The sequence below is a fragment of the Danio rerio genome, chromosome 7 (genome assembly GCF_052040795.2).
Source record: "Danio rerio strain M-AB ecotype USA chromosome 7, GRCz13ab, whole genome shotgun sequence".
Lineage (NCBI taxonomy): Eukaryota > Metazoa > Chordata > Actinopteri > Cypriniformes > Danionidae > Danio > Danio rerio.
In genome coordinates, this window is record NC_141027.1 from 30,862,518 (window position 1) to 30,881,953 (window position 19,436).

General features: G+C 36.7%; 1 protein-coding gene across 10 annotated transcripts in view; it reads left to right on the plus strand.

The window, feature by feature from the left end:
• Positions 1-19,436, plus strand: part of apba2b (amyloid beta precursor protein binding family A member 2b) — a 246,004-nt gene that overhangs the window by 35,486 nt on the left and 191,082 nt on the right. For all 10 annotated transcript variants that reach the window (XR_015495742.1, XR_015495741.1, XM_087261277.1 and 7 more), the window contains exon 2: positions 712-746. The gene's annotated coding sequence lies outside the window, so the exon portion shown is untranslated. The remainder of the gene's footprint in view (positions 1-711; positions 747-19,436) is intronic.

The following is a 19,436-nucleotide window of genomic DNA, read 5'->3' on the forward strand; positions in this document are numbered from 1 at the left end:
TAAAATAAAGTTACCTGAGAGAGAGACAAAGAACAGAGAGTAGGCCCCAAAGCAAGCCTGATAGCAGCAGAGAAAATAGACTCAAGAGAAGCAGAGCAGGAAAAGCCAGAGCAAAGTTTACCATCTATTTTGTATCCACCATGTGACCAAGGTCCAAATACTGTGACATACAAACTGACCAATCAACATGTGACCACATCGTAAAACTCCAAAGTCCACTCACATATTAACCATCACTAATCACATCAGTATCTGTCATTGGAATCTGTATCAACCTACTTGGTAAAAAATACATGTTTGGGAATATAACCAGTGCATATGATCATTTGTATTGCTACAACACCAGACACTTTCTTACAATCACTTCAAGCATGGGTGAGTGGGCTTGACAAACCACAAGTAGAAACACTCTTCCCTCTAAACCCCCCTGCTAACTCCAACATGTAATTTTCTGAACTCCAACAGTTCCTTTGTATAATAAGCACTTCTTATGTGTACTGCCTCTTCTTGTTGAAACACTGAATGCCTCCTACATTGTTAGTCGCTTTGGACAATGACTAAATGTAAATGCAAATCTGAGTGTCTCACATTAAACACTATATTAATTAATCAGCAAAATACTTTGTTCTTTAGCAAGAAAGGCCAGATTTGAGTGTTCTCAGTGTGTAGTTGTGATGTTCTCATTTGTTTCTCTTTGTTTTTCTCTTCTAGTTTTGTGCCTGAGACTCTTCACCCTGCAACAATCGGTAAGTGTCTCTTAAGATGAGAATGCTCTCCGCACAAACAGCAATCATAACAGATGGATGTCTTTCTTGTTTTGAGCATCTTATTCAAGCCTAGGGGTTTTATTATAGAGCTTTCCTGTGGTGAATTTGAAGGAATGGATTTTTAGCATCATGAAATGTCATGGTAGGCAAAGGTTGTGAATGTCTGTGGAAACGACAGCAAGTGGAACTAACTGACTCGAGAGAAATTCAACAGTTAATGGCATTCTTGGAAATAAAGTGGTCTTTTATTTTTTATTTCCATAGATTTATAGTTCACGAAGTTGCACTTAATTTATATAAAGTACTGGTGAAAAAAGATTAGATTAATTTTTAATTTGAATGCTTTTGAAAAAAGGCTTCATTCACTCTTCCCAATCTTTTATTAATCTTGAGCACATATAGGGCAGTAATGATTTCATATTTTATCTATAAAGTTGGTGTTTTAATACTTATAAGGAAAAGATACTACGTTGCGATTCTTCTTACGTAGCAACTGTAACCTTCAATAATAGCAACGAAGTTGAGGATCTACTTGCAGCGCTTTATTAACAGAGAATGGTCAGACAGGTAATGGTCAAAAGGTACAAACAGTAGCATGAATGCAATCAAAAAGCGTAGTCAGGTCACAAGCAAACAGGTCAGTACAGGCTGCAATAACAAACAAGGAAACAAGGCTTGGGTTGTTGTGGAAAAAAGATTCTGGTCTGCAAATATTTTCTAAGCTTCTAAGTCAAAGTAAAAAAACAAAAAACAAAGTCTGAGATCTCTGAAGTCTTTAGGCAAAGCAGTTTATTGTTACAGCATCATTTACAACAGAGACAGGTCGTTCAAGTGTCTGATGAGTATAGGCTAGCACACAGTTTAAATCAGGGGTGTCCAAACTTGGTCCATGAGGGCTGGTGTCATGCATATTTTAGTTCCAACCTCAGTTTTACACACCTGAACCAACTAATCAAACTCTTTCTAAGTATACCAGAAAGCTTCAAACAGGTGTGTTGAAGAAAGTTGGAGCTAAACTATGCAGGACACCGGCCCTCCAGGACCAGGTTTACACCCCAGGTTCAAATACACTTCTTTGTCTTAACACTCCACTCAAATTTACATATTAGCACACCTCCAATAGCTTCTCCTCTAATGGGATTTCAAATCTCCCAGATGCTCCCCACCCATGGCCAGTTAAGGAATTTCTTTACCACCAATAGAATCTCAGGTTTTTTAGGGATCCTACCCATGACCAGTTAAGGTCGTTTCTTCCTACTTCAAATGTGACAGTTCAGCAAAAACAATGCCCAACAATATATCTTGTTCACTGTACATTGAGCTGTCAACTGTAAGTTTAGCTGAAGGACATGGGTAGTTTTAGTGTCATATTTTGGAAGTCATTGCAACTGAGCGTGGCTGCATGTCTTGAGTGTGCAGGTGTGCATGATCATGAGTTGCACATGAAACAGAAGTGCCCTTATGACCTTACTTCCATAAATCTACTCACATTACGTTACTTAGACATCCTGCTCTTTTAATTCATTTCCTGTTTCTGGCTGTGTTTCTCCTATAAAAGTCAAATAATGCAACTGAAAGTAATGTAATCATCAGAAATTCATCAATAAATTCTTCATTACACTCCCCCTTAGAAGGACTATATCGAAAAAGTCCTTCTCTTAAACCCTAAACTGTAATGCAGCATAAAATTCCAACACATCGTTCTAGTCAATCCTACTAAAGCAACCAAAAAGTTGCCCTCCACAGTCTTTACCAAATGTCAGCATCCTAATGTTGCACTCCAGTGGAGAGATGGAACCAAACATCTCTTCCTCATTTGGCTAGAAGGGAGTAAAAGATCCCACCCCCATTAGAGTCAAGAAACACAGAAAGACTAAACACAGAGAATTGCTTCGGAAAGTTACAGCAAATGTTACAGCAAAACAGAAACAAGATTGAGCAAAGTTTATGTGTAACTGTGCTGTACTTTATATATTAGGTACGTCCCAAATCGCATACTTATGCACTATTCTACACCATTAAAAAGTGTAAGTAGTGCGTTCACACTGAAATTCTAAAAATAATATTCATTCATTCATTTTCTTGAAGGGGCAGAGCTTTCGGGCACTGAGAGTGATTACGCTGCCTCTCGGTGGTAAATGCACAGGTTAACTCATGGCAGGTATTATTTGGTACTTTGTTCATTTATTTTGCTAATTTCGCAACCATCAAATGTCATCAGGGAAACAATTTGAATTTCCCTTAGTAAGAAACAGTAGTGTTCCATTTGGGACGACACTACAAACATATGCTATGCTGTTGAGTGTGAAAGTGCATAGGTACAGAGTGCATAAGTGCATAGTGTATAGTGTGCCATTTGGGACGCAGTTTGAGTCTATGTAATCATTCAATGATGAACTTCAGCTGTGTGTGTGTGTGTGTGTGTGTGTGTGTGTGTGTGTCAGTGTCCAGAGGACTGGCAGCAGTGGCAGGAGTGATTGGAGCAAGACTTCTGGGAGTTGTAGTTCGGTTCAGTGGCAGAATTGTAGTTCCCCAGGGATCTGCAAATGTTAGATCCCTGATGGTCGTGACAGCAATCAAGTACAACCTGCGATAGATATTGTTGTAAATAAAAGGCAAGAAGTTCCCTTTACTACCATAAAAACATACTATTACTCTTACCATGAGAAGTGGCCATATAAGCTGATCCTCACTTAATGGGGTCAATTAGAGCCATGCTCGAAAAAAAGCCATGTTTGGTGAAAGCACCAACCAGAAATTATGATTTTTGACAAAGACTTTGCCATACCTTCAAATTTCTTTTTTTTTGACCTATGATTTGCATTAACACTGTAAATAACTCTGAATGCAGAAATCGCATGATTGCCTCCTTTAAAGGTTCAAGACACCCCAAAGTAGTTTTTTTAAAAATAGATTTTAACAGATTTATGTGTATAGAGCATCATTTAAGACAACATTAGCGCCTGTCAGCTTTAATTGTGTGAAAAAATAAATTTTTTCTTTTGTCGGCTAATTTCATCTTCCGGGTTTAAAAATTCATTCATTGATTCATTTTCTTGTCGGCTTAGTCCCTTTATTAATCTGGGGTCGCCACAGCGGAATGAACCGCCAACTTATCCTGCAAGTTTTTACGCACCGGATACCCTTCCAGCCGCAACCCATGGGTTTAAAAATTGGGGATCAAAATTAGTGACGTAGCGCAAATCGGCAAGTGGAGTGATTACGTGTCGGTTTCTCATTGTTATTCAATGCTGAGTTTTCTTATCCTATAAGAAGAGCCTGCTTCTTAATTATTCATGACTGCACATACCTTCCAATGACAGATTAATATGGACAGGCCACAGACCTGCCAAGCTGTGAGACGCATGACACACAGTATTTAGCCATTCATCTTGTATGTGTACAAGGCTTGTATGTGTTTGTTTCCATGATTTACAGAATTTGTTGCATTTGTTACGGGAGCTGGGTCTGAAATACAGGAGACTCTCGGGAAAAACAAGAGTGCCGTCAGGTATGGTATAGGAATATGTTTTTAGAATAAGCATTGTTGGGATAACAGCAAAATAACTGCTATTTTCAGAGTGATCTTTGTCTGTTTGTAAGAGTTATGAAATGTTTAAAAGAAAAAAAAAGGAGATTATTCAAAGGTTGGCTACATTTTCAATTCACTTTGTTAAATTTATTAAATTCTCTCTTTGGTTCAATCAAATTTGCAGTTTTCATTTATCTATTTTTCTAAAATTGATTTTACTGGAACATAAAAAGCATACCTAATTTAACCCCCAATTGCGTGTATTTGTGGTAGACGCATCTGTTGCCTGTATTTAATGGCTTTCAGTATTTGTGACAAAAGTGTTGAATGGCTTTTCATTTAAACATGACATGCCTGGCCTTGTGCCATATATAATAAGGTGTGTGGATGCGCTGAGAGAGCTGTGGGGGAAGGGCAAGCACATGCTAATCTTTGCTCAGTGGACCTGCGCTGGCGATAGATGTGGTTAGTGGAGGCTTGCAGCATCATGGGAAATGTCTTTGAAGATGTGATGAGTTGAAGGAAGGATCACAGAGCAGCATGTCTGCCCAAACACCTCACTCCTCATCATGCATTCATCGTCTTTACCTGCAGTAATATTGCATGAGGATGCGTGCAGGAACAATGCATCCTTTTAGCACTGTGGCTTTTTGAAGGACAGTATTGTTGGAGGGTGATGGAGGTTTGTGGTGGTTTATGTGAGGCAGGGTAGGGTGGAGTCTGACTGAGGAGGCTCTTTGTTAAGCCCGATCAGAGTCTTCTGTTATGCTGTCTATCAGTGGCGGTGTCAAATGACTTAATCTTAGAGGCTTGATCTGTGATTTCTGTGCAAAGAAAAATCGGTCTTGTTTGGATAGGAGGGGGAAGGGGATTACAGACAGGCTTTTTTCAAGAAAGAAACGGGGCATACATTTCAATTAAGAAACAATTATGCCTAAAGCCTGTTTTAGTCAAAGGAAATTTGAAGCATTTAGGTTATATGACCTATCATGTTGTTGTTTTTTAATGATTTTGATACATTTAGTTTGGAAAGGAGTTTTAGTATATTTATTTTTTTAATTAGATTAAGACTGTGAAATATTAAATAAACTCGTTTTTTTATTAATTATTAGGGGTATTATTTTATACGGTGTCAAAGCATATTACTATACAATAATTGCAGTAATATGCATCATGGATAATAACAATTTGTTTTCAGAGTTCATTTAGCCCCAGATTTACCAATGGTGTTTCAAATATGATAAACTGAATGTCACATATTGAGCTTAAGCTTTTAATAATTACAATAAAATAATATTAAAATAGATTTTATAAGTAATCGTCTACACCACACACACACAAAGTTACCATTACAAATATCAAAATATTGTTAAATTAATATGTTTAGTAATATGTTTAGCTCGAGAATTAAGATTGTTTTTTGAACACTGTAAAGGGAATAAAAATTAATTTAATGCTTAAGTTTGATTTTATACTTGACAATATCTGTCAGTGAGGTTTAGTGCTGCAGCGATAAATGTTGTAGGTAATTTTCATCTCAAGTCATCCTTAGAATTTAAGATTTTGTAAGATATTTAGATATTTAATTTGAAAATCTGTTTAATATCTTATTCAATATTTAATTTCTCATCAATCTAAGAGCGAATTTGGCATAACTGAAATATTACACTGTGTAAAACTGCTAGGTTCCACACAATTCCTTCATGTTGACTCAAAGGGCACCTATTTTATCTCTTTTTCAAGATTTCTAGAAGTCTTTCAAGAAGTCTTTTGTTTCATATAAGAATGTGTCTGTAAATTTTCAGCTCAAAACACCCATCAGATTATTTGTTTTACCTTTAAGAACATTAGGATTTTCTGCTCTAAACACAATGTAGCTGTTGCCTGTGCCTTTAATGCTAGTTCTCCTCGCTCACCGTTACCAAGTGCCTGTCTGAGTGTGCCTCAATCTTTACCTCGGCTGAGTCAGATAAACAGCAAAGTGAAAGACATGAAGGAAGCAGATCTCATGTAACGTTTGTGAGAAATTCTACAGTGAGAACTTTCCCAATGATTATTTGATGTATGTGTTATGGAGTTGCAACAATGAGTCACACACAATATCGTTACAAAGTTTACGCACACAGACACACACAGAGCAGACACACAATTATGGTGTTTAACTTTGCACTATTTTTGTACGACAAATGAGGCAGGATACATGTTAATATCCACTGCTGTATGAATATCCATCATGTTAATGTTCAAAATAAACCTGATTTAACTTCCACAAACCAGGATTGAAGCGTCTTCTTTTATAACTGTACTGACATGCGGCTGTGGTGATGAAGAAGGTAAAATCGCTGTAATTCATTACAAACATGCACCGATTTAAAAATGTTTTAAACTTGTAAAACTCATTCTTGATCACATTTAATGATGATTGATGACCACAGAGAGCTGAACAGATCTTTTAATCCTGGTTGCTATGCGCACGTCCTGTCTTCTTGATATGATCATATGCGCAACTATGGAGACATGTTAATATGTGGATGTCAATCATTTTGGTGGGCGGGGGCAAACCGCACTCCTACGTCACATGGCAGTGGGCCTCAAAATGGGAGGGATTTGGACCCTTTTTAACATCAGGAAATTTAAGAAAATAGACTTTTTGTCTTTATATCACCCCAATATGACTGTGGACACACTATACCTACACACAGTTCTGTCCAAGCAGCTTATAAAAGATGATTTTCATCATAGGTGCTCTTTAATCACATTTACAATTTTAAGTGGACTGAACATAAAACAATTAACTTCTCCCATTTTGTCCCAAAAGTGATTTTCTTAAGTGCTAATAGTCAGCTTTGAATTCCGTAATGAGTCGGTAGCAGTTATGGTTAAATGTTTCCTCATCTGATTTAAACCATTTACTCATCAATGCTTTGTGAATCTTTTTGACTGACTGATCAAAATGAGTAATAGCAAGTGTCGTTCGGACTGGACATAGCAGGGAAACATAGTGTGTGCGCTTGGATAATAGAATGATATTAGATTTTTTTTTTTTTCAGGTTTGTAAAATTTGAATTCTAAGACTTTTTTTTCATTTGGAGTAGTAAAATATGCCTGCCAGCACTTCTCATTAGTCTCTTATTTGAAGTCTTTATGACACTATATGTTACTTGAAATGCGACCGGTTCTAGTTGATTGTGAATTAGTGTTATTGTTTTGCCGAACACTGATTCTGTTGCTCTCCGCTGTGTTTTTCTGCCCTTGTACATATTCAGAGCACAGCATCAGTAGGTGGGGAAATGTTGCATTTGATGAAATGTGTTACTGCCCTTGCTCTTACAAATCAAGCAATAATGGAAGCATTTGCATACAGATGGAGACAAAAATGCAAAACGTGCTGGTGTTTCCTGCTGTGCTGCCTCGTGCCCTTTCTAGCATATTTTCTGATGGATGGAAATTGAAAATAGAGGCATGCAGACTGCCCTCCTCCATAGACTTCCACTGCAAACTGATAACACTGTAGGAGTTCGGCTGAAGATTAAGAATTTAGCTGTTAAACTGGGTGGGAAACTATCGAATAGAATGATGCTGTGTGTTAAAATTCTGCTTTTCTTTTCTCGTCTTGCCTAGTTGTTGTTCTCAGGTGTTTCTTGTTCAGTAATGTGCTGCATTCAGGTTCTCCTGGAAAGTTATGAGTCTGGAAATCATTATAATGATGACAGTGTGCATTCAAGAGATTTTCATATTCTTCTCTCGCCTTTTCACTTCTAGGCAAAGACATGAAACTTTTCCAGCAGTAATGCTAGGTAATGAAGAGCAAACATGTGCATTATATATTTAATAATTCTCAAGCTGTCACACTGAATTGAGAAAATAAGAAAAGAGGAAATTTTGTTTGGAGTAGTATTTCTGCCATTTTTGCTTGTCTTCACTGTTACGGTTTACTCAAGCTTCAAGAAACATTCCATCGACTGAAATGATCTCTATCTTTCTGTAAGTTGTGTGATGTTCTTGTAAAATGTGCTGATGAAGAGCTATATATGATTAGATACTGTGATGTTTGTATTGAAGAAATCCAAACAAACACTGATGGTATCTTTGAATCACTTTACTCAACAACATTTTATGTTTTTTAGATCAGTGTTCATAAATTTGATTTCAAAGGTGACCAGCGAGAGTTAAAGGATCTGAGAATCGTTGTAGCAAACTTATGTCTGAGTTGTTTCAAGATAGCAACAATTCCTTTGTGTATATTCATTTAATCTTCATTCAGTTATGTTATTTAATCATATGATCATTAGTCGTTTAATATTTATCATTATTTATTTTTATTAATCATTAGTTAATGGTTTGATTATTATTATTGATTATTATTTGTCATTTTATTATGTTTTTATATTTTATTCTTACTATTTTCTATTTATTACTATTATCATTATTATTTCATTGTTCCATATTGTTACAATCTTATGGCTTTTTTTTATGAGTAAGAGATAAGAGAATGTCTCTATTTGACGGTCTGTATTGTCTTTGGACAATATTGTGAAGCTGTAATTTTCCACTGCTGTTGCTTGTGGTATAATAACATACAAAGTCTGAGCATTGAATCACACAAAACTAAGATTATTCAATAAACTCTGCTCTTTCTTTATCGTCATTACTCTGTCTCCTGATTCTGCTCCTCTCTATCTTTCTCAGTCAACTCCTATATTGATAGGACTGTTAAATCAGTTGAATACGGGTCAACAGGTTTGGGTATTGGGTGGCTCTGCTGCCTTGTTGTCTGGATACCCAGAGAAACAGACATTTTCTGACAGGATCTGGCTTCCGGAGCTAGATCTTATTAATCTTGCGTGATCTAACAGAGTTTATTCAGCTTTTCTCATGTCTGAGTAGATGGTGAATTTAAAAAAAAAAAAAAAGTTTTAAAGGTACACCATCTCAATAACCCATAAATAATGTATATTAGTAACTTATAGGTGTATTAATATAGTAGTACATTGTAAAGATTGCTGTAAAATTTACTGTATTACTGGCAATTGGTTGCCTGTAACGCTATAATTTTGTGCGCTTTTGTACGGATGTTTTGGCAGTAATACTGTAAAAATTGCTAGTGGTACTATACAATTTACAAGTGCCTGGTAAATTAAAAACAATTGTACTGTAAGACTATAAAATTGACAGAAATATTGTTAATTTTACAGCAATTATCTTTAACCACATTATCTATACGGCTTATGTTAGAACATTTTTTAAAAGATAGCACCCTAAAGCTTTTGTGCCTTATTTCTAACCTAGGTTTGTTCAGTCTTGATTGTTGATTGATTTTCTGATTTGTTCACTATTAATTGTGATTTTAGGTGATGCACTTTCAACTCCTAAAAGTTCTAGTATGACTCAATGGACCAGTTGCTTCCCCATTTCTCTTTCAGTCATTGCTTCTTTTCTTTTTATCTTTGTCCTTCACATTTCATGTTTAGGCTGCATGTTGGGTTAATTTATACTAATCTTTTTCACAATAATACAACTGCTTTTTGATCTTGTAACTCCTGCTAGTGTGAGTAAACATTACATCAAAATGTTCTGCTGTTCTTATTTGATTACATTTTATTAACCTGATAAATGAAATGAAAACATCTTCCTATCCTTCGGAAACATCTGTTCAACACGGCCTATTAAAACCGGTGCAAACTGGTTGTGACTGAAACATCCTCAAGGGGGATTTTGGTTGGACAGACGCAGTTCTCCTCTCTCTTTTCAGTTTCTTTGCAGTGTGTTCTGTGATTGGGTTTGGCCAAGCTCGTGATTGATCAAGTGCAAAAGAGGATTAGCGGATGCAGAGAGAAGGGATTCAATTCAGACTGCGCTCGCTTCGCTTATGGCAGTTAGCCGTCCTGCCGAATGCAGTGGAAGAGCAAGATTCGCCCTCAGATCTTAACCGAGGCTCATAATCATCTTCAGATCGTTTCAATCCATCAGCATCAAACTGACAGAGCACACAGGAGGACAGCATCCATGTTGGACCCTATCACACACCAGCCCGCCGCTTAAAACGCTGGCTTTGACAGTTTTTAGACCAGTGACAGTATGAGTTCTCATACAATATCTTTAAAGGCATGTGAAAAAGCAGAAATAGCCAAATCTGGCTATTTAATGAACAGGAGCCATGAAAGCCTCAGTGTAAACTGATGATATGCTCCCTGCAGAGATGATAGGCCCTTAATCCGTTGCATTTGGTGCAGAGCCGTCAGACTGAATGAGGAAAGAACGGGAAGTTTTTTAGATGCTCTTCTGTCACACATTTTAAATGCATACAGAATCAATTGACAGGCTATAGGATGGCTTATTACTGATGCCTTAAAAAGAAACATACATTACCCTCATTTGATCTGCCTGCTTGATTTGTTATACTTTAAGATGAAAACAGAATCCTAGATGTTGAATGTTTCGGTGTTGCTGTTTGAGCTATTACTTGATTTATTTTGCTTACAATGTCATCTATTGCAGTTTGTTCAAGGGTGTGTGTTTACAAATATACACCGTTTTTGTTCTGGCAGACTATCAAATTCATTTTGTTATGATTTTGGTCACCATTAAGCCAATTCCTAGCTTTTTGTTTCATTCAAAACACAAATGCTTTTCCAAATGATCTGTCCCTTGGTGCTACATGAGTAAACACAAAAAATAATTGGATATTTTGGCCAAGAAATGTAATCTTTCTCCACTAAAATTAGATGATCGCCTTATGAGGGACCCTATTCATAAAGTGTAATGATTATTATGCATTTTTATGTAATGTTGTTTTCAATATTCTGCTTTGCATTTATATTTATTATATATTTATAATATAATATGCAAAATCTTTAAGGTAAAGTTTTAAAAGGTTTTATATTTTTAAAGATAATTTTAAAGGTCCCGTGACGTGCTTTGAAATATGCATTTTTCTTCAATGTAATCTCAACCATAAAGCTGCGGTCACACTGGGCTTTTCCTCCCATAGACTTTCATACGCACGCGAATGCGTTAGACTGGAAACGCAGGGTCATGCGTTAAGTTTCGCAGGTTGCTGTGGTGCAAAGTTCAAGCTTGGTGAACTCTGACCTGCGAAATCGCATTACTTGACTGTGTGAGATCAATCGAGGATCAAAACATGACATCTCTGGGCAGAAATTTAAAACATGGAGCAATCCCTTGCTTTTTTTTAATGTCTAATAATTTTGTTTAATCCTGCCCCTTTTTGCAGCGCCGTATAACAGAATTTCGCACACACAAACTCTAGTGTGACCGTAGCTTTACCCCAACCAAAATACAAAGAGTGGGTAAGACATTGTGTAGCTCCTCCTCTTTTTATAAAACAGCCAACAGCATTTTGTTTTATCACACCTCTGCCACTGAGAGTGGTTGAGCTCAAGCACGTCAAATGAAAAGCAAATGAGTAGCTCCGTGAAGGGGGTGGGGCATGTCAGACACTAGATAGCATTTGATTGGTTTTGATGAGAAACTGCAGTATAGGGTGACGTGAATAAAATCATTAATTTATTTAGGTGAAAGTGACAAACTACAAGCTTTACACTGTTTATATCAGTTTTGTATCTTCTAAACGTTAATTTTGTTACTGTTTTTGGAGCACACTAGCTTTTAGATGACAACAATACTGATACTAACATCTAAAAAAACTTTATTTTTATTACATGGGACTTTTAAACATTAACAATTAAACTTAAACATGTTGCATTTACCATAAAATCAAGGCAGCTATTTGTACCATTCAACTACTCAATTTTGAATGCACTACAGTAGATTATGTATGTTATTTATTCAAGTTTACACTCACTGTATTCACTTACTTACTCTCTCACACAATTTATTCAGTCTTTCATTCATTCATTCATTCATTTCAACCCAAATTAAAAGTTGGGCATGCATGGTCTAATATTTGCTCTAAGATAAAAAAATTTCCCATATGGAGATGTCGCTTGTTAATCGTTGAGGTTTGTATGGTCTTGGCATGGGCTAGATACTGTTGTCCTAAAAAACAAAATAAGTTGAAAAACAAATCTTACATATACTGTACGAATGGTACTGACTTTTTTAAACCACGATATACCTTGAAAATGGTTATCATCCCATACCTAAAGTAGTATGGTCATGGCTCGTTCTGTGTGAGAGGAACTTTCAAGCCAAGACGAGCCCAGCTTATATGCATCCGATCATTTTTAAACATGTCAAAATTGTTTAGAAGCTGTTGGCTTGAATTTGTGATGTGTGTACAGATAAGCAAGCTGATCTATCACTCTAGCTGAAGTTTATCTATCAGGCAGACATGCTTACTGAACAGCGAGTGCTGCATGATGTGTTCATGCATGACGGAATCGTCAGAAATGATAGTTTACAGCAGGCAAGGGTAAAATTTACTTTTTATTTTGTACACAAGGAGTGACTGGCCTCCCAGTGCAGAAAAAGAACCTGTATGTTTTGTGGAAATGTATGGCTCTCATCAGTAGCTATTATGAGAGAGAAAAAGGGATGCAGTTCTATGTTTTCCTCTGTCCATGGTTTTGGCACAGAATTTCATGCGATTGCTTTGGAAATAGCAGGGTCATAAAATTGTCATACATCACTATCCAAACGATTTTCTCACAAACTCATTCATGGTGTGTGCATGGACTTACAATCTTCTGACTATTAGAATTCTCACTGTGTATGTCTACAAAAAATACAATGAAGTCTATTTGATTTGAAATGGTACTGAACTATGCAGGACGGTGACACAAAGGTCATCAACTGCTTCTGAAACCATACATTTTTACATTAGATATTGCTTATGCTTTTGTTGTCTGTTGGAAGGAATGCGTCAATAGAGCTGCCATTTTACTACAAGGTAGTGCTCCTTTGAAATGAATGTGGGACCAAGGTGCAGTGGAGGACTGGCCATCCGAAACCATAGATATATAGACATATATACATATATCTATGATTGGGAGTTTTCCTTGTGGACAGTATGCAAGTATTTTATTAAATTATGGAAATGATCATTTTATATTGCTTTTCTACAGAGATGGATAAGCGACTGCATGGCCATTGCTGACAAAGAGTGTGAGTTTGTGTGCATTCAAATGTATTATGCTACCTTCCTGTTAAATTTTATTTAATCCGTGTCCTGAAACACACCTCCTCTCCTACCCGTTTGTGAATGAATCTTCGTAATGAACGACTCATGTGAACCATCGATATCCCAGTATCTCAATGTGCATATTCACCTTTCCTATCTAAACGATATATAGCATTTTTAATACCCAATAATTTAGGGTGAACAGTATGCACATTGAGGTCCAGGCACTGTTATGCTATCAGGCACCTTTATAAGTTACTTAAAAACTAACCGTTACTTAACTTAGCCGACAATAATACAAGTTTCTGGCACCGCAGCATCTTCTTGTCATATTTCATTTACATTGTTTGCTGATTTTATTCAACAAAACTAGCATACGTCTAGAATTTAGTGAAAGTTGGTACTGATTTGCCTTATGGTCAGTGCAGTAAGTGAATATTATCATCAATAACGTTACTTGTTGAGCACAAAAGTTCATAACATACAAAATTGTGGAAAAAAAAAACAAAATCCTACCTATGAAATGTTCTGCCTTTGTGCTTTTTTTTCTTTGTTTGCTCAGTACTGCATTATAGTAGTTGTAGTACTTCAGTACCATTGCAGTAGTTGTACTGCATTATAGTAGTTGTATCACTAGTAGAAATTCAGTTGAATTGCAGTAGTTGTACTGCATTTGTACAGTAGTAGTTCTTCAGTTGTATTGCCGTAGATGTACTGCAGTTGGTTGTATTGTAGTACTTCAGTTGTATTGCAATAATACTGCAATATACTTAAATAATGCATTTTTTTTTCGTGTCCAAAATACTGAACTTTTCAGAAGTTAACTAAAACTGCAGTATTCCTGTAAAAAAACTGCAGTAAATTTTTGTAAGGGCAAAGTCCAGCATCTTCAGATTGGCTTTCATCTTGACTAGTGCGACTGAATGACTTTTGTCCTGGGAGCACTGTACAAATGTGGCGACAATGTTGACGCATGTTCAGAGCCCGTATGTGATATCTAGTGTGTATATGGCTATTTCTCAATACTCGGTCTTCAGCAGTCTTGCGTCCTCATTTTCTTGTGTAACATCATCATCATCCGCCAAAGTTCAGTTCATGACCGCAAGAACGGAGGACGCGTGAAAGTTCCCGGATGTGTTCTTGATATCGAGGATGCACTGATACAGACATGAGCACCAAACTCGTTCTAGAAGTCCCAGAAGTCTTCGCTACTGGAGGTGGGAAGCGCAGAATTTTGTATAGGTTTGTTATTAAAGTTCAGAGATAACTTATTTAGCTCAGGAGTTTCCCTAAATGAAATAGTGAATATAAACATTACCATAAAAATGGAGACATTAAGAGTGTTTATTTTCTAAAATTTATAATAAAATCTGTTTTATTTATCTTTTGTAATGTATATTTGTAAAATTTTTATGCATACTATATAATGTGAAAAGGAGAAAAACAATAAATTGTTGTATGAATGCTGAAATGTTTAAATAATATCTGGTTAAAGATGCATGAGCGTCATGTGAACATCAGGAAGAACGCAGCGTCCTCACAGGACGCGTTCTCTGTTCTCGTGGTCTCCTGAGTTCATTCTTTGGAGGTGACCTAGCAAGACCGGTCCTCACAAAAACGCAAGTCCGTTCTCTGCGTTCTTGGAATTGAGAAACAGCCCATATATCTGTGTTCTGAAGCTACTGCCCTGTAGAAATGAGCTTCTAATTGAACACACCTGAGCCTGCTAATTCATGTCTACAGAGTCACTTGAAAATCACATACAGGTGTGTGAAGAAGAAGATGTGGAGCGCCTCTGTTATAACTGACTGCACTCAGTATTCTATTACAGCTTTAGTCTCAAAAAGCAGATCGAAAGCTGCTGAGGCACTTTGTGATATCAGCATGTCGTGGTTATCCAATACCTAAAGCAAGATGTGAAAAACAACCTACTGAAAAAAAGACAGCTTCTTCTGTGGAAACCAGTTTAGACCAGTCAATGTAGATCACAGTGCATGTCAGAAAGCACCTTGTTGGATTTCTTGTGTTTTTTTAAGCAGTACAACACTGACTGTTTAGATGACTGAAGATGACTTCATGGCTCTCAGTCATGGTCACTATTTGTCTCTGACCTCCTTTCCCAAAAGACTGATGTGACTCAGCAAGTCTGATCAGCTTTCCCACCCTGAGGCATGTTGTTGTGCTTTAAAATAATAAATAGTCATGAGAGGAAGTGCACTCTGAAAAGTGTGCTCTTTTCCTTATGATCCAGCCAGAGTTCAGCCTGAAGAGCCACCAGAAACACTCATGCTACACACATGCTACACACATACATATAGCTTAAAAGGACATTTAGAGTGTTATTTTTACAATTACACTTATAATTTTTGCATTAAGCAGACACCTTTGTTAAAAATGAGTAGAGTAAAAGTAATTTGTCAAAGAGCCAGCAATTATATTTTCATACAAGTCAGGTTTAATACTCTGAAATGTATAAATGGGTCAAAAAGCACAATTTTTTGAAGAAAATGATTTTAAAAAATTTATTTGACGTGTTCTATACAGTTTTGAGGATTTTTTAGCACACTCAAAAAGCGACAGATCCTTTTTTGGCCTACATGTGTGGTTTAGAGGTAATAATTCTAGTCGCACAAGAGCTTAAAATGTAATTCAATTCACTTTTAAGCCAAACTACTGTACTCTGAATTCTGTTATCCATACAGATGATGTGGGCAGAAAGTAGCATGCCATGCAGAATGTGCTGAAAGCATCATCTTAAAATAACTCTGAATCATGCATTATTCGTACCGCATGCTCAAGGCCTGTCAAACTGTGTATTGCATGTTTATATGTATTCTCACACTCTCAGCTATTCAACAGACCTCTGGTTTCTGAACTCATTTCCTAGCTATAGTGTTTATTTTTGAATTGACTTATGCTGCTGCCGAATCCCAGTGGTGAGAAATATGAGGAGGAACAGTGTGTGCTGCTGTGCTGTGGGACTCACTGTACCGCAGGGCGTTAGATACGAGAGTGCGCCTTTGCTAGTGTTTTGATGCACAAGGTGATTGTGGACCTCTTGACTGCATCTTTTCTCTCTTTTTCTGTCCTGTGGGGTCCCTTGGGGGCTGGTCAGACCTCCACATCCTCTGTGAACGGAGCAGGGATTTAACCTCACTCTTGAACAGCTGCGTGGCCAATACTGAATGCTAAAAACAGATATAATTCAGGTTTTATGAGAATGCTTTGTAGAGATAGGAATGTTTGGGCACCTTAAGGTTCGATTGTGATTCAAAGGGTTACGATGCAATTATAAGAATGATTATCAATGCATCTTTTGTAATACAGATTTTTTTCTCATTATCTGACTATTAAAGCAAAGTAACTGTAATGACGGATAATGATTTTACTTTAAAGATCTTTTATAATGAAACAAAACAAAGTAATTTGGCAGGTCAACAAGGTTACAAGTAAATGAAAGGTGCCAGCTGCAGCATACTTGGAGACTTCCATCATCATCACATTATAAATTAATGATCGGAAATAAAAAAATATATAATTTTGACATTTGTTGATTGATTTGGAATCATCCAAGTCTGCATCACTGCATCTAAAGCCCTGATTACACAATTTTGTCAAGGTTTTGGCACGATTTCTTTGATGTAGGGTATCATGGGGAGTCATAAATGACAAATGGGTGTCGTGACACAAGATTAAATCGTTTTTTCTTGTGTAATGTGGCACAGTTCACGACAAGCGAAACCATGTCTGTGACGCCTCACAAAATCAATAGCAGAAAGTCTAGCATGTTTAATTTTTTGCCGATTTTTTGTTTATGTGCGTCCACTACTCAAATCTGCAGGGTGATGATTAGTTTTGGTCAGTAGAAAATAAAGATTTACTTAATGCTTCACTTTAATTGTTGTATCACAAACCTCTCTCATATATTTGCTATTTTTAATATGTCATTTAATTCTCTTACGCATCTGATTTTTCCTTGGTGCTGATGTGCTTTTATTTTCTCTGTCTCACTCGCAGCAAGTCCAAGGATGAGTGTTTATTGAGATTGATATAAGAAAAAAAAACATTGAAATGAGTAAGATAAGAAATATTGTTATAGCGACAATAACGAAAATAACGCTCATTGTAGAAAATAACGCTCATTGTAAATGTCACTGGATGACTGATCGTGAAGCAACATGTAGTCTGGAACATTTGTTACCCACGACAAGTCAATTTTATCAAGACAAAATTGCATAATCTGACATCGTGACCTTTGTAACCGACAATAAAAATTGTGTGATCTGATTAGGGATCATAAAGAGAATATATATATTTTCCCCAACCCTTAATGCTATACATACAGTGTGCATGATGTAAATTTCATAGTAATATTTATTGAGAATTATTTTTGCACAGCTTTTTGCTTGCATTACTAGGTTTTAAGACTGAACCAAACTGTTGTTTTTATAGAAAAATTTGAAACAATTTTTGCAAATAATGTTCAGTTTCTTGCACAGACCTTTTGTTCCACTTAAAGTATCATCAGTAGCTATGGGTATTCATTTAGCTTAAACTGTATGTGTTTTTGTAAATATCAAAGTGTTAATAGACACTAAAGAATTTTATTAATCTTTAATAATCTACTAATGGTAAAAGCTGAACGAACACCAATTTTTTATGTAAAAATATTTTTTTTATAGTGCAGTAAACTCATCACAACACAGAGTGAGTCTGTTTATCTGTACTCAATGCTCATTTTTGCTGCTCTCTTAGTATTAACCCAGCACACATGTGCAAAAATCTGTCTACACACACTGCTCCCAACGCACCGAGTAGATGAGCATAGTGTGTTTGTGTCATTTGCAGCCTCATGAATAATTAATGAGCTGAGACTGTCAATGGGTGGGGCTTTTCTACACTTCTCTGCCTCAGTGCTGCATTATCTGAACATAACCTTCCCAGTATTGACCATTTTGTCCTCAGCCTTCATTTATCAACCACCTCATCACCCCGAGCACTGACCGATTCACCAACCTTGTCGACTTTTAATCAACTGGCTTTTGGCAAATGAAAAGTTCATTTGTTGTTATTGGAAAAAAGAGGGAAACCTCTACAAATGCATCTTGAATGTGTTTTATCTGAAGGCGGTTCTATGAAAGACAATTTGCTTGATATCCTCTTTGTTTTTCTTAAGTCTTCATTAAGTTACTTCATAATGAAGAACTATTGCTCATTATTAGCTCACAAATACCCTGTGCTGTCATATTTACTGGCCAGTAAGAAAACAAATGGACTGACTGTATTATAAAGCACACACTATGGCCAATTTGTTATGAATATTATTGCTTAGTAAGTATGAATGTGATCTGCAATATTCATCAAAGGATCATCCATTACTGCTGATGTATTAGAGATACTGCCATAATGAGGGTGCTATGTAATGTAACCCTTCTTTAGAAATCTGTATTCAGCAGCAGGAGCAGGTGCCATAATGACTCATACATCACATGTCTAGCAAAGGTCATGGCCATCATTTATATGGGGGCATGTGGAGCACACCATGGGAATATTATTGGGTGGGACTGATTGATTCTCAGAAGCAAAGCAGCCCAACTTAACTTGTAATAGCAGGTGGAATGGGATGGCTTCAATCTGCAATTGCTGCTTCTCACTGAGCAAATGTACATGCTCGCCGATAATCTGATAACTCACAAAAATCCGTTCTTTGAATTAACCTGTGGTCCAGATAACCTAACAATGCAGGTTAACCGCATTTACCAACCCAGGTTCTTTCCGATTTTGTACCCCTATATACATTTCTGGAGAGTGCAAAATATGTCCCAGGAGCTACGTTATTTGCCGTTTTTGTTTTCACTAATCCACTAGAGGTCGCTGTGTACACTTTTTCAGATCTCATTTCGATGAAATTATGTTCTAATCGGTTGCCTATTATGTGGTGAATATACCCCTGTAATGCACACTGCAGTCATTTTTTGTCTGGCTTTCTCGGATATCTCACCTGTTCGCCAAAAATGACTAATTATATCCGTGG